Source organism: Onthophagus taurus, chromosome 2 (assembly GCF_036711975.1).
Source record: "Onthophagus taurus isolate NC chromosome 2, IU_Otau_3.0, whole genome shotgun sequence".
Classification (NCBI taxonomy): domain Eukaryota; kingdom Metazoa; phylum Arthropoda; class Insecta; order Coleoptera; family Scarabaeidae; genus Onthophagus; species Onthophagus taurus.
The window spans coordinates 28,073,989-28,087,640 of NC_091967.1; positions in this window are offsets into that span (position 1 = coordinate 28,073,989).

A 13,652-nucleotide genomic window follows, 5' to 3' on the forward strand; every position below is an offset into this window, starting at 1 on the left:
AAATGACATGTTGGAGATAAAAAACAAAATGTGCCCAAAACGTGATATTATGACGTTATACGCCGTTCTGAACCATGTTTGAACTTTCTATCACTTTTGGTTCCGATAATTCTGTTGACCATATTTGTGATATTCAGGCGCCAAATGACATGTTGGAGATAAAAAACAAAATGTGCCTAAAACGTGATATTATTACGTTATACGCCGTTCTGAGCCATGTTTGAACTTTCTATCACTTTTGGTTCCGATAATTCTGTTGACTATATTTGTGATATTCAGGCGCCAAATGACATGTTGGAGCATGTTGGAGATAAAAAACAAAATGTGCCCAAAACGTGATATTATGACCATATTTGTGATATTCAGGCGCCAAATGACATGTTGGAGATAAAAAACAAAATGTGCCCAAAACGTGATATTATGAATTTATACGCCGTTCTGAGCCATGTTTGAACTTTCTATCACTTTTGGTTCCGATAATTCTGATGACCATATTTGTGATATTCAGGCGCCAAATAACATGTTTAAGATAAAAAACAAAATGTGCCCAAAACGTGATATTATGACGTTATACACCGTTCTGAACCATGTTTGAACTTTCTATCACTTTTGGTTCCGATAATTCTGTTGACCATATTTGTAATATTCAGGGACCAAATGTCATATTGGAGCATGTTGGAGATAAAAAACAAAATGTGCCCAAAACGTGATATTATGACGCTATACGTCGTTCTGAGCCATGTTTGAACTTTCTATCACATTTGGTTCCGATAATTCTGTTGACCAAATTTGTAATATTCAGGCGCCAAATAACATGTTTAAGATAACAAACAAAATGTGCCCAAAACGTGATATTATGACGTTATACGCCGTTCTGAGCCATGTTTGAACTTTCTAGCACTTTTGGTTCCGATAATTCTGTTGACCATATTTGTGATATTCAGGCGCCAAATAACATGTTTAAGATAAAAAACAAAATGTGCCCAAAACGTGATATTATGACGTTATACGCCGTTCTGAACCATGTTTGAACTTTCTATCACTTTTGGTTCCGATAATTCTGTTGACCATATTTGTGATATTCAGGCGCCAAATGACATGTTGGAGATAAAAAACAAAATGTGCCCAAAACGTGATATTATGACGTTATACGCCGTTCTGAACCATGTTTGAACTTTCTATCACTTTTGGTTCCGATAATTCTGTCGACCATATATGTGATATTCAGGGGCAAATGTCATCTTGGAGCATGTTGGAGATAAAAAACAAAATGTGCCCAAAACGTGATATTATGACCATATTTGTGATATTCAGGCGCCAAATGACATGTTAGAGATAAAAAACAAAATGTGCTCAAAACGTGATATTATGACGTTATACGCCGTTCTGAGCCATGTTTGAACTTTCTATCACTTTTGGTTCCGATAATTCTGTTGACTATATTTGTGATATTCAGGCGCCAAATGACATGTTGGAGCATGTTGGAGATAAAAAACAAAATGTGCCCAAAACGTGATATTATGACGTTATACGCCGTTCTGAGCCATGTTTGAACTTTCTATCACTTTTGGTTCCAATAATTCTGTTTACCATATTTGTGATATTCAGGCGCCAAATGACATGTTGGAGCATGTTGGAGATAAAAAACAAAATGTGCCCAAAACGTGATATTATGACGTTATACGCCGTTCTGAGCCATGTTTGAACTTTCTATCACTTTTGGTTCCGATAATTCTGTTGACTATATTTGTGATATTCAGGCGCCAAATGACATGTTGGAGCATGTTGGAGATAAAAAACAAAATGTGCCCAAAACGTGATATTATGACGCTATACGTCGTTCTGAGCCATGTTTGAACTTTCTATCACATTTGGTTCCGATAATTCTGTTGACCAAATTTGTAATATTCAGGCGCCAAATAACATGTTTAAGATAACAAACAAAATGTGCCCAAAACGTGATATTATGACGTTATACGCCGTTCTGAGCCATGTTTGAACTTTCTAGCACTTTTGGTTCCGATAATTCTGTTGACCATATTTGTGATATTCAGGCGCCAAATAACATGTTTGAGATAAAAAACAAAATGTGCCCAAAACGTGATATTATGACGTTATACGCCGTTCTGAACCATGTTTGAACTTTCTATCACTTTTGGTTCCGATAATTCTGTTGACCATATTTGTGATATTCAGGCGCCAAATGACATGTTGGAGATAAAAAACAAAATGTGCCCAAAACGTGATATTATGACGTTATACGCCGTTCTGAACCATGTTTGAACTTTCTATCACTTTTGGTTCCGATAATTCTGTTGACCATATTTGTGATATTCAGGCGCCAAATGACATGTTGGAGATAAAAAACAAAATGTGCCTAAAACGTGATATTATTACGTTATACGCCGTTCTGAGCCATGTTTGAACTTTCTATCACTTTTGGTTCCGATAATTCTGTTGACTATATTTGTGATATTCAGGCGCCAAATGACATGTTGGAGCATGTTGGAGATAAAAAACAAAATGTGCCCAAAACGTGATATTATGACCATATTTGTGATATTCAGGCGCCAAATGACATGTTGGAGATAAAAAACAAAATGTGCCCAAAACGTGATATTATGAATTTATACGCCGTTCTGAGCCATGTTTGAACTTTCTATCACTTTTGGTTCCGATAATTCTGATGACCATATTTGTGATATTCAGGCGCCAAATAACATGTTTAAGATAAAAAACAAAATGTGCCCAAAACGTGATATTATGACGTTATACGCCGTTCTGAACCATGTTTGAACTTTCTATCACTTTTGGTTCCGATAATTCTGTTGACCATATTTGTAATATTCAGGGACCAAATGTCATATTGGAGCATGTTGGAGATAAAAAACAAAATGTGCCCAAAACGTGATATTATGACGCTATACGTCGTTCTGAGCCATGTTTGAACTTTCTATCACATTTGGTTCCGATAATTCTGTTGACCAAATTTGTAATATTCAGGCGCCAAATAACATGTTTAAGATAACAAACAAAATGTGCCCAAAACGTGATATTATGACGTTATACGCCGTTCTGAGCCATGTTTGAACTTTCTAGCACTTTTGGTTCCGATAATTCTGTTGACCATATTTGTGATATTCAGGCGCCAAATAACATGTTTAAGATAAAAAACAAAATGTGCCCAAAACGTGATATTATGACGTTATACGCCGTTCTGAACCATGTTTGAACTTTCTATCACTTTTGGTTCCGATAATTCTGTTGACCATATTTGTGATATTCAGGCGCCAAATGACATGTTGGAGATAAAAAACAAAATGTGCCCAAAACGTGATATTATGACGTTATACGCCGTTCTGAACCATGTTTGAACTTTCTATCACTTTTGGTTCCGATAATTCTGTCGACCATATATGTGATATTCAGGGGCAAATGTCATCTTGGAGCATGTTGGAGATAAAAAACAAAATGTGCCCAAAACGTGATATTATGACCATATTTGTGATATTCAGGCGCCAAATGACATGTTAGAGATAAAAAACAAAATGTGCTCAAAACGTGATATTATGACGTTATACGCCGTTCTGAGCCATGTTTGAACTTTCTATCACTTTTGGTTCCGATAATTCTGTTGACTATATTTGTGATATTCAGGCGCCAAATGACATGTTGGAGCATGTTGGAGATAAAAAACAAAATGTGCCCAAAACGTGATATTATGACGTTATACGCCGTTCTGAACCATGTTTGAATTTTCTATCACTTTTGGTTCCGATAATTCTGATGACCATATTTGTGATATTCAGGCGCCAAATAACATGATGAAGATGAAAAACAAAATGTGCCCAAAACGTGATATTATGACGTTATACGCCGTTCTGAGCCATGTTTGAACTTTCTATCACTTTTGGTTCCAATAATTCTGTTTACCATATTTGTGATATTCAGGCGCCAAATGACATGTTGGAGCATGTTGGAGATAAAAAACAAAATGTGCCCAAAACGTGATATTATGACGTTATACGCCGTTCTGAGCCATGTTTGAACTTTCTATCACTTTTGGTTCCGATAATTCTGTTGACCATATTTGTGTTATTCAGGTGCCAAATAACATGTTTAAGATAAAAAACAAAATGTGCCCAAAACGTGATATTATGACGTTATACGCCGTTCTGAACCATGTTTGAACTTTCTATCACTTTTGGTTCCGATAATTCTGTCGACCATATATGTGATATTCAGGGGCAAATGTCATCTTGGAGCATGTTGGAGATAAAAAACAAAATGTACCCAAAACGTGATATTATGACCATATTTGTGATATTCAGGCGCCAAATGACATGTTGGAGATAAAAAACAAAATGTGCCCAAAACGTGATATTATGAATTTATACGCCGTTCTGAGCCATGTTTGAACTTTCTATCACTTTTGGTTCCGATAATTCTGATGACCATATTTGTGATATTCAGGCGCCAAATAACATGTTTAAGATAAAAAACAAAATGTGCCCAAAACGTGATATTATGACGTTATACGCCGTTCTGAACCATGTTTGAACTTTCTATCACTTTTGGTTCCGATAATTCTGTTGACCATATTTGTGATATTCAGGCGCCAAATGACATGTTGGAGATAAAAAACAAAATGTGCCCAAAACGTGATATTATGAATTTATACGCCGTTCTGAGCCATGTTTGAACTTTCTATCACTTTTGGTTCCCATAATTCTGTTGACCATATTTGTGATATTCAGGCGCCAAATGACATGTTGGAGCATGTTGGAGATAAAAAACAAAATGTGCCCAAAACGTGATATTATGACGTTATACGCCGTTCTGAACCATGTTTGAACTTTCTATCACTTTTGGTTCCGATAATTCTGATGACCATATTTGTGATATTCAGGCGCCAAATAACATGTTTAAGATAAAAAACAAAATGTGCCCAAAACGTGTTATTATGACTTTATACGCCGTTCTGAGCAATGTTTGAACTTTCTATCACTTTTGGTTCCGATAATTCTGTTGACCATATTTGTGATATTCAGGGGCCAAATGTCATCTTGGAGGAGGTTGGAGATAAAAAGCAAAATGTGCCCAAAACGCGATATTATGACGTTATACGCCGTTCTGAACCATGTTTGAACTTTCTATCACTTTTGGTTCCGATAATTCTGTTGACCATATTTGTAATATTCAGGGGCCAAATGTCATATTGGAGCATGTTGGAGATAAAAAACAAAATGTGCAAAAAACGTGATATTATGACGTTATACGCCGTTCTGAGCCATGTTTGAACTTTCTAGCACTTTTGGTTCCGATAATTCTGTTGACCATATTTGTGATATTCAGGCGCCAAATGACATGTTGGAGATAAAAAACAAAATGTGCCCAAAACGTGATATTATTACGTTATACGCCGTTCTGAGCCATATTTGAACTTTCTATCACTTTTGGTTCCGATAATTCTGTTGACTATATTTGTGATATTCAGGCGCCAAAAGACATGTTGGGGCATGTTGGAGATAAAAAACGAAATGTGCCCAAAACGTGATATTATGACGTTATACGCCGTTCTGAGCCATGTTTGAACTTCTTATCACTTTTGGCTCCGATAATTCTGTTGACCATATTTGTGATATTCAGGCGCCAAATGACATGTAGGAACATGTTGGAGATAAAAAACAAAATGTGCCCAAAACGTGATATTATGACGTTATACGCCGTTTTGAGCCATGTTTGAACTTTCTATCACTTTTGGCTCCGATAATTCTGTTGACCATATTTGTGATATTCAGGCGCCAAATGACATGTTGGAGCATGTTGGAGATAAACAAAATGTGCCCAAAACGTGATATTATGACGTTATACGCCGTTCTGAACCATATTTGAATTTTCTATCACTTTTGGTTCCGATAATTCTGATGACCATATTTGTGATATTCAGGCGCCAAATAACATGATTAAGATGAAAAAAAAATGTGCGCAAAACGTGATATTATGACGTTATACGCCGTTCTGAGCCATGTTTGAACTTTCTATCACCTTTGGTTCCGATAATTCTGTCGACCATATATGTGATATTCAGGGGCAAATGTCATCTTGGAGCATGTTGGAGATAAAAAACAAAATGTGCCCAAAACGTGATATTATGACGTTATACTCCGTTCTGAGCCATGTTTGAACTTTTTATCACTTTTGGTTCCGATAATTCTGTTGACCATATTTGTGATATTCAGGCGCCAAATGACATGTTGGAGATAAAAAACAAAATGTGCCCAGAACGTGATATTATGACGTTATACGCCGTTCTGAGCCATGTTTGAACTTTCTATCACCTTTGGTTCCGATAATTCTGTCGACCATATATGTGATATTCAGGGGCAAATGTCATCTTGGAGCATGTTGGAGATAAAAAACAAAATGTGCCCAAAACGTGATATTATGACCATATTTGTGATATTCAGGCGCCAAATGACATGTTGGAGATAAAAAACAAAATGTGCCCAAAACGTGATATTATGAATTTATACGCCGTTCTGAGCCATGTTTGAACTTTCTATCACTTTTGGTTCCGATAATTCTGATGACCATATTTGTGATATTCAGGCGCCAAATAACATGTTTAAGATAAAAAACAAAATGTGCCCAAAACGTGATATTATGACGTTATACGCCGTTCTGAACCATGTTTGAACTTTCTATCACTTTTGGTTCCGATAATTCTGTTGACCATATTTGTAATATTCAGGGACCAAATGTCATATTGGAGCATGTTGGAGATAAAAAACAAAATGTGCCCAAAACGTGATATTATGACGCTATACGTCGTTCTGAGCCATGTTTGAACTTTCTATCACATTTGGTTCCGATAATTCTGTTGACCAAATTTGTAATATTCAGGCGCCAAATAACATGTTTAAGATAACAAACAAAATGTGCCCAAAACGTGATATTATGACGTTATACGCCGTTCTGAGCCATGTTTGAACTTTCTAGCACTTTTGGTTCCGATAATTCTGTTGACCATATTTGTGATATTCAGGCGCCAAATAACATGTTTAAGATAAAAAACAAAATGTGCCCAAAACGTGATATTATGACGTTATACGCCGTTCTGAACCATGTTTGAACTTTCTATCACTTTTGGTTCCGATAATTCTGTTGACCATATTTGTGATATTCAGGCGCCAAATGACATGTTGGAGATAAAAAACAAAATGTGCCCAAAACGTGATATTATGACGTTATACGCCGTTCTGAACCATGTTTGAACTTTCTATCACTTTTGGTTCCGATAATTCTGTCGACCATATATGTGATATTCAGGGGCAAATGTCATCTTGGAGCATGTTGGAGATAAAAAACAAAATGTGCCCAAAACGTGATATTATGACCATATTTGTGATATTCAGGCGCCAAATGACATGTTAGAGATAAAAAACAAAATGTGCTCAAAACGTGATATTATGACGTTATACGCCGTTCTGAGCCATGTTTGAACTTTCTATCACTTTTGGTTCCGATAATTCTGTTGACTATATTTGTGATATTCAGGCGCCAAATGACATGTTGGAGCATGTTGGAGATAAAAAACAAAATGTGCCCAAAACGTGATATTATGACGTTATACGCCGTTCAGAACCATGTTTGAATTTTCTATCACTTTTGGTTCCGATAATTCTGATGACCATATTTGTGATATTCAGGCGCCAAATAACATGATGAAGATGAAAAACAAAATGTGCCCAAAACGTGATATTATGACGTTATACGCCGTTCTGAGCCATGTTTGAACTTTCTATCACTTTTGGTTCCAATAATTCTGTTTACCATATTTGTGATATTCAGGCGCCAAATGACATGTTGGAGCATGTTGGAGATAAAAAACAAAATGTGCCCAAAACGTGATATTATGACGTTATACGCCGTTCTGAGCCATGTTTGAACTTTCTATCACTTTTGGTTCCGATAATTCTGTTGACCATATTTGTGTTATTCAGGTGCCAAATAACATGTTTAAGATAAAAAACAAAATGTGCCCAAAACGTGATATTATGACGTTATACGCCGTTCTGAACCATGTTTGAACTTTCTATCACTTTTGGTTCCGATAATTCTGTCGACCATATATGTGATATTCAGGGGCAAATGTCATCTTGGAGCATGTTGGAGATAAAAAACAAAATGTACCCAAAACGTGATATTATGACCATATTTGTGATATTCAGGCGCCAAATGACATGTTGGAGATAAAAAACAAAATGTGCCCAAAACGTGATATTATGAATTTATACGCCGTTCTGAGCCATGTTTGAACTTTCTATCACTTTTGGTTCCGATAATTCTGATGACCATATTTGTGATATTCAGGCGCCAAATAACATGTTTAAGATAAAAAACAAAATGTGCCCAAAACGTGATATTATGACGTTATACGCCGTTCTGAACCATGTTTGAACTTTCTATCACTTTTGGTTCCGATAATTCTGTTGACCATATTTGTGATATTCAGGCGCCAAATGACATGTTGGAGATAAAAAACAAAATGTGCCCAAAACGTGATATTATGAATTTATACGCCGTTCTGAGCCATGTTTGAACTTTCTATCACTTTTGGTTCCCATAATTCTGTTGACCATATTTGTGATATTCAGGCGCCAAATGACATGTTGGAGCATGTTGGAGATAAAAAACAAAATGTGCCCAAAACGTGATATTATGACGTTATACGCCGTTCTGAACCATGTTTGAACTTTCTATCACTTTTGGTTCCGATAATTCTGATGACCATATTTGTGATATTCAGGCGCCAAATAACATGTTTAAGATAAAAAACAAAATGTGCCCAAAACGTGATATTATGACTTTATACGCCGTTCTGAGCAATGTTTGAACTTTCTATCACTTTTGGTTCCGATAATTCTGTTGACCATATTTGTGATATTCAGGGGCCAAATGTCATCTTGGAGGAGGTTGGAGATAAAAAGCAAAATGTGCCCAAAACGCGATATTATGACGTTATACGCCGTTCTGAACCATGTTTGAACTTTCTATCACTTTTGGTTCCGATAATTCTGTTGACCATATTTGTAATATTCAGGGGCCAAATGTCATATTGGAGCATGTTGGAGATAAAAAACAAAATGTGCAAAAAACGTGATATTATGACGTTATACGCCGTTCTGAGCCATGTTTGAACTTTCTAGCACTTTTGGTTCCGATAATTCTGTTGACCATATTTGTGATATTCAGGCGCCAAATGACATGTTGGAGATAAAAAACAAAATGTGCCCAAAACGTGATATTATTACGTTATACGCCGTTCTGAGCCATATTTGAACTTTCTATCACTTTTGGTTCCGATAATTCTGTTGACTATATTTGTGATATTCAGGCGCCAAAAGACATGTTGGGGCATGTTGGAGATAAAAAACGAAATGTGCCCAAAACGTGATATTATGACGTTATACGCCGTTCTGAGCCATGTTTGAACTTCTTATCACTTTTGGCTCCGATAATTCTGTTGACCATATTTGTGATATTCAGGCGCCAAATGACATGTAGGAACATGTTGGAGATAAAAAACAAAATGTGCCCAAAACGTGATATTATGACGTTATACGCCGTTTTGAGCCATGTTTGAACTTTCTATCACTTTTGGCTCCGATAATTCTGTTGACCATATTTGTGATATTCAGGCGCCAAATGACATGTTGGAGCATGTTGGAGATAAACAAAATGTGCCCAAAACGTGATATTATGACGTTATACGCCGTTCTGAACCATATTTGAATTTTCTATCACTTTTGGTTCCGATAATTCTGATGACCATATTTGTGATATTCAGGCGCCAAATAACATGATTAAGATGAAAAAAAAATGTGCGCAAAACGTGATATTATGACGTTATACGCCGTTCTGAGCCATGTTTGAACTTTCTATCACCTTTGGTTCCGATAATTCTGTCGACCATATATGTGATATTCAGGGGCAAATGTCATCTTGGAGCATGTTGGAGATAAAAAACAAAATGTGCCCAAAACGTGATATTATGACGTTATACTCCGTTCTGAGCCATGTTTGAACTTTTTATCACTTTTGGTTCCGATAATTCTGTTGACCATATTTGTGATATTCAGGCGCCAAATGACATGTTGGAGATAAAAAACAAAATGTGCCCAGAACGTGATATTATGACGTTATACGCCGTTCTGAGCCATGTTTGAACTTTCTATCACCTTTGGTTCCGATAATTCTGTCGACCATATATGTGATATTCAGGGGCAAATGTCATCTTGGAGCATGTTGGAGATAAAAAACAAAATGTGCCCAAAACGTGATATTATGACCATATTTGTGATATTCAGGCGCCAAATGACATGTTGGAGATAAAAAACAAAATGTGCCCAAAACGTGATATTATGAATTTATACGCCGTTCTGAGCCATGTTTGAACTTTCTATCACTTTTGGTTCCGATAATTCTGATGACCATATTTGTGATATTCAGGCGCCAAATAACATGTTTAAGATAAAAAACAAAATGTGCCCAAAACGTGATATTATGACGTTATACGCCGTTCTGAACCATGTTTGAACTTTCTATCACTTTTGGTTCCGATAATTCTGTTGACCATATTTGTAATATTCAGGGACCAAATGTCATATTGGAGCATGTTGGAGATAAAAAACAAAATGTGCCCAAAACGTGATATTATGACGCTATACGTCGTTCTGAGCCATGTTTGAACTTTCTATCACATTTGGTTCCGATAATTCTGTTGACCAAATTTGTAATATTCAGGCGCCAAATAACATGTTTAAGATAACAAACAAAATGTGCCCAAAACGTGATATTATGACGTTATACGCCGTTCTGAGCCATGTTTGAACTTTCTAGCACTTTTGGTTCCGATAATTCTGTTGACCATATTTGTGATATTCAGGCGCCAAATAACATGTTTAAGATAAAAAACAAAATGTGCCCAAAACGTGATATTATGACGTTATACGCCGTTCTGAGCCATGTTTGAACTTTCTATCACTTTTGGTTCCGATAATTCTGTTGACTATATTTGTGATATTCAGGCGCCAAATGACATGTTGGAGCATGTTGGAGATAAAAAACAAAATGTGCCCAAAACGTGATATTATGACCATATTTGTGATATTCAGGCGCCAAATGACATGTTGGAGATAAAAAACAAAATGTGCCTAAAACGTGATATTATTACGTTATACGCCGTTCTGAGCTATGTTTGAACTTTCTATCACTTTTGGTTCCGATAATTCTGTTGACTATATTTGTGATATTCAGGCGCCAAATGACATGTTGGAGCATGTTGGAGATAAAAAACAAAATGTGCCCAAAACGTGATATTATGACGCTATACGTCGTTCTGAGCCATGTTTGAACTTTCTATCACATTTGGTTCCGATAATTCTGTTGACCAAATTTGTAATATTCAGGCGCCAAATAACATGTTTAAGATAACAAACAAAATGTGCCCAAAACGTGATATTATGACGTTATACGCCGTTCTGAGCCATGTTTGAACTTTCTAGCACTTTTGGTTCCGATAATTCTGTTGACCATATTTGTGATATTCAGGCGCCAAATAACATGTTTGAGATAAAAAACAAAATGTGCCCAAAACGTGATATTATGACGTTATACGCCGTTCTGAACCATGTTTGAACTTTCTATCACTTTTGGTTCCGATAATTCTGTTGACCATATTTGTGATATTCAGGCGCCAAATGACATGTTGGAGATAAAAAACAAAATGTGCCCAAAACGTGATATTATGACGTTATACGCCGTTCTGAACCATGTTTGAACTTTCTATCACTTTTGGTTCCGATAATTCTGTTGACCATATTTGTGATATTCAGGCGCCAAATGACATGTTGGAGATAAAAAACAAAATGTGCCTAAAACGTGATATTATTACGTTATACGCCGTTCTGAGCCATGTTTGAACTTTCTATCACTTTTGGTTCCGATAATTCTGTTGACTATATTTGTGATATTCAGGCGCCAAATGACATGTTGGAGCATGTTGGAGATAAAAAACAAAATGTGCCCAAAACGTGATATTATGACCATATTTGTGATATTCAGGCGCCAAATGACATGTTGGAGATAAAAAACAAAATGTGCCCAAAACGTGATATTATGAATTTATACGCCGTTCTGAGCCATGTTTGAACTTTCTATCACTTTTGGTTCCGATAATTCTGATGACCATATTTGTGATATTCAGGCGCCAAATAACATGTTTAAGATAAAAAACAAAATGTGCCCAAAACGTGATATTATGACGTTATACACCGTTCTGAACCATGTTTGAACTTTCTATCACTTTTGGTTCCGATAATTCTGTTGACCATATTTGTAATATTCAGGGACCAAATGTCATATTGGAGCATGTTGGAGATAAAAAACAAAATGTGCCCAAAACGTGATATTATGACGCTATACGTCGTTCTGAGCCATGTTTGAACTTTCTATCACATTTGGTTCCGATAATTCTGTTGACCAAATTTGTAATATTCAGGCGCCAAATAACATGTTTAAGATAACAAACAAAATGTGCCCAAAACGTGATATTATGACGTTATACGCCGTTCTGAGCCATGTTTGAACTTTCTAGCACTTTTGGTTCCGATAATTCTGTTGACCATATTTGTGATATTCAGGCGCCAAATAACATGTTTAAGATAAAAAACAAAATGTGCCCAAAACGTGATATTATGACGTTATACGCCGTTCTGAACCATGTTTGAACTTTCTATCACTTTTGGTTCCGATAATTCTGTTGACCATATTTGTGATATTCAGGCGCCAAATGACATGTTGGAGATAAAAAACAAAATGTGCCCAAAACGTGATATTATGACGTTATACGCCGTTCTGAACCATGTTTGAACTTTCTATCACTTTTGGTTCCGATAATTCTGTCGACCATATATGTGATATTCAGGGGCAAATGTCATCTTGGAGCATGTTGGAGATAAAAAACAAAATGTGCCCAAAACGTGATATTATGACCATATTTGTGATATTCAGGCGCCAAATGACATGTTAGAGATAAAAAACAAAATGTGCTCAAAACGTGATATTATGACGTTATACGCCGTTCTGAGCCATGTTTGAACTTTCTATCACTTTTGGTTCCGATAATTCTGTTGACTATATTTGTGATATTCAGGCGCCAAATGACATGTTGGAGCATGTTGGAGATAAAAAACAAAATGTGCCCAAAACGTGATATTATGACGTTATACGCCGTTCTGAACCATGTTTGAATTTTCTATCACTTTTGGTTCCGATAATTCTGATGACCATATTTGTGATATTCAGGCGCCAAATAACATGATGAAGATGAAAAACAAAATGTGCCCAAAACGTGATATTATGACGTTATACGCCGTTCTGAGCCATGTTTGAACTTTCTATCACTTTTGGTTCCAATAATTCTGTTTACCATATTTGTGATATTCAGGCGCCAAATGACATGTTGGAGCATGTTGGAGATAAAAAACAAAATGTGCCCAAAACGTGATATTATGACGTTATACGCCGTTCTGAGCCATGTTTGAACTTTCTATCACTTTTGGTTCCGATAATTCTGTTGACTATAT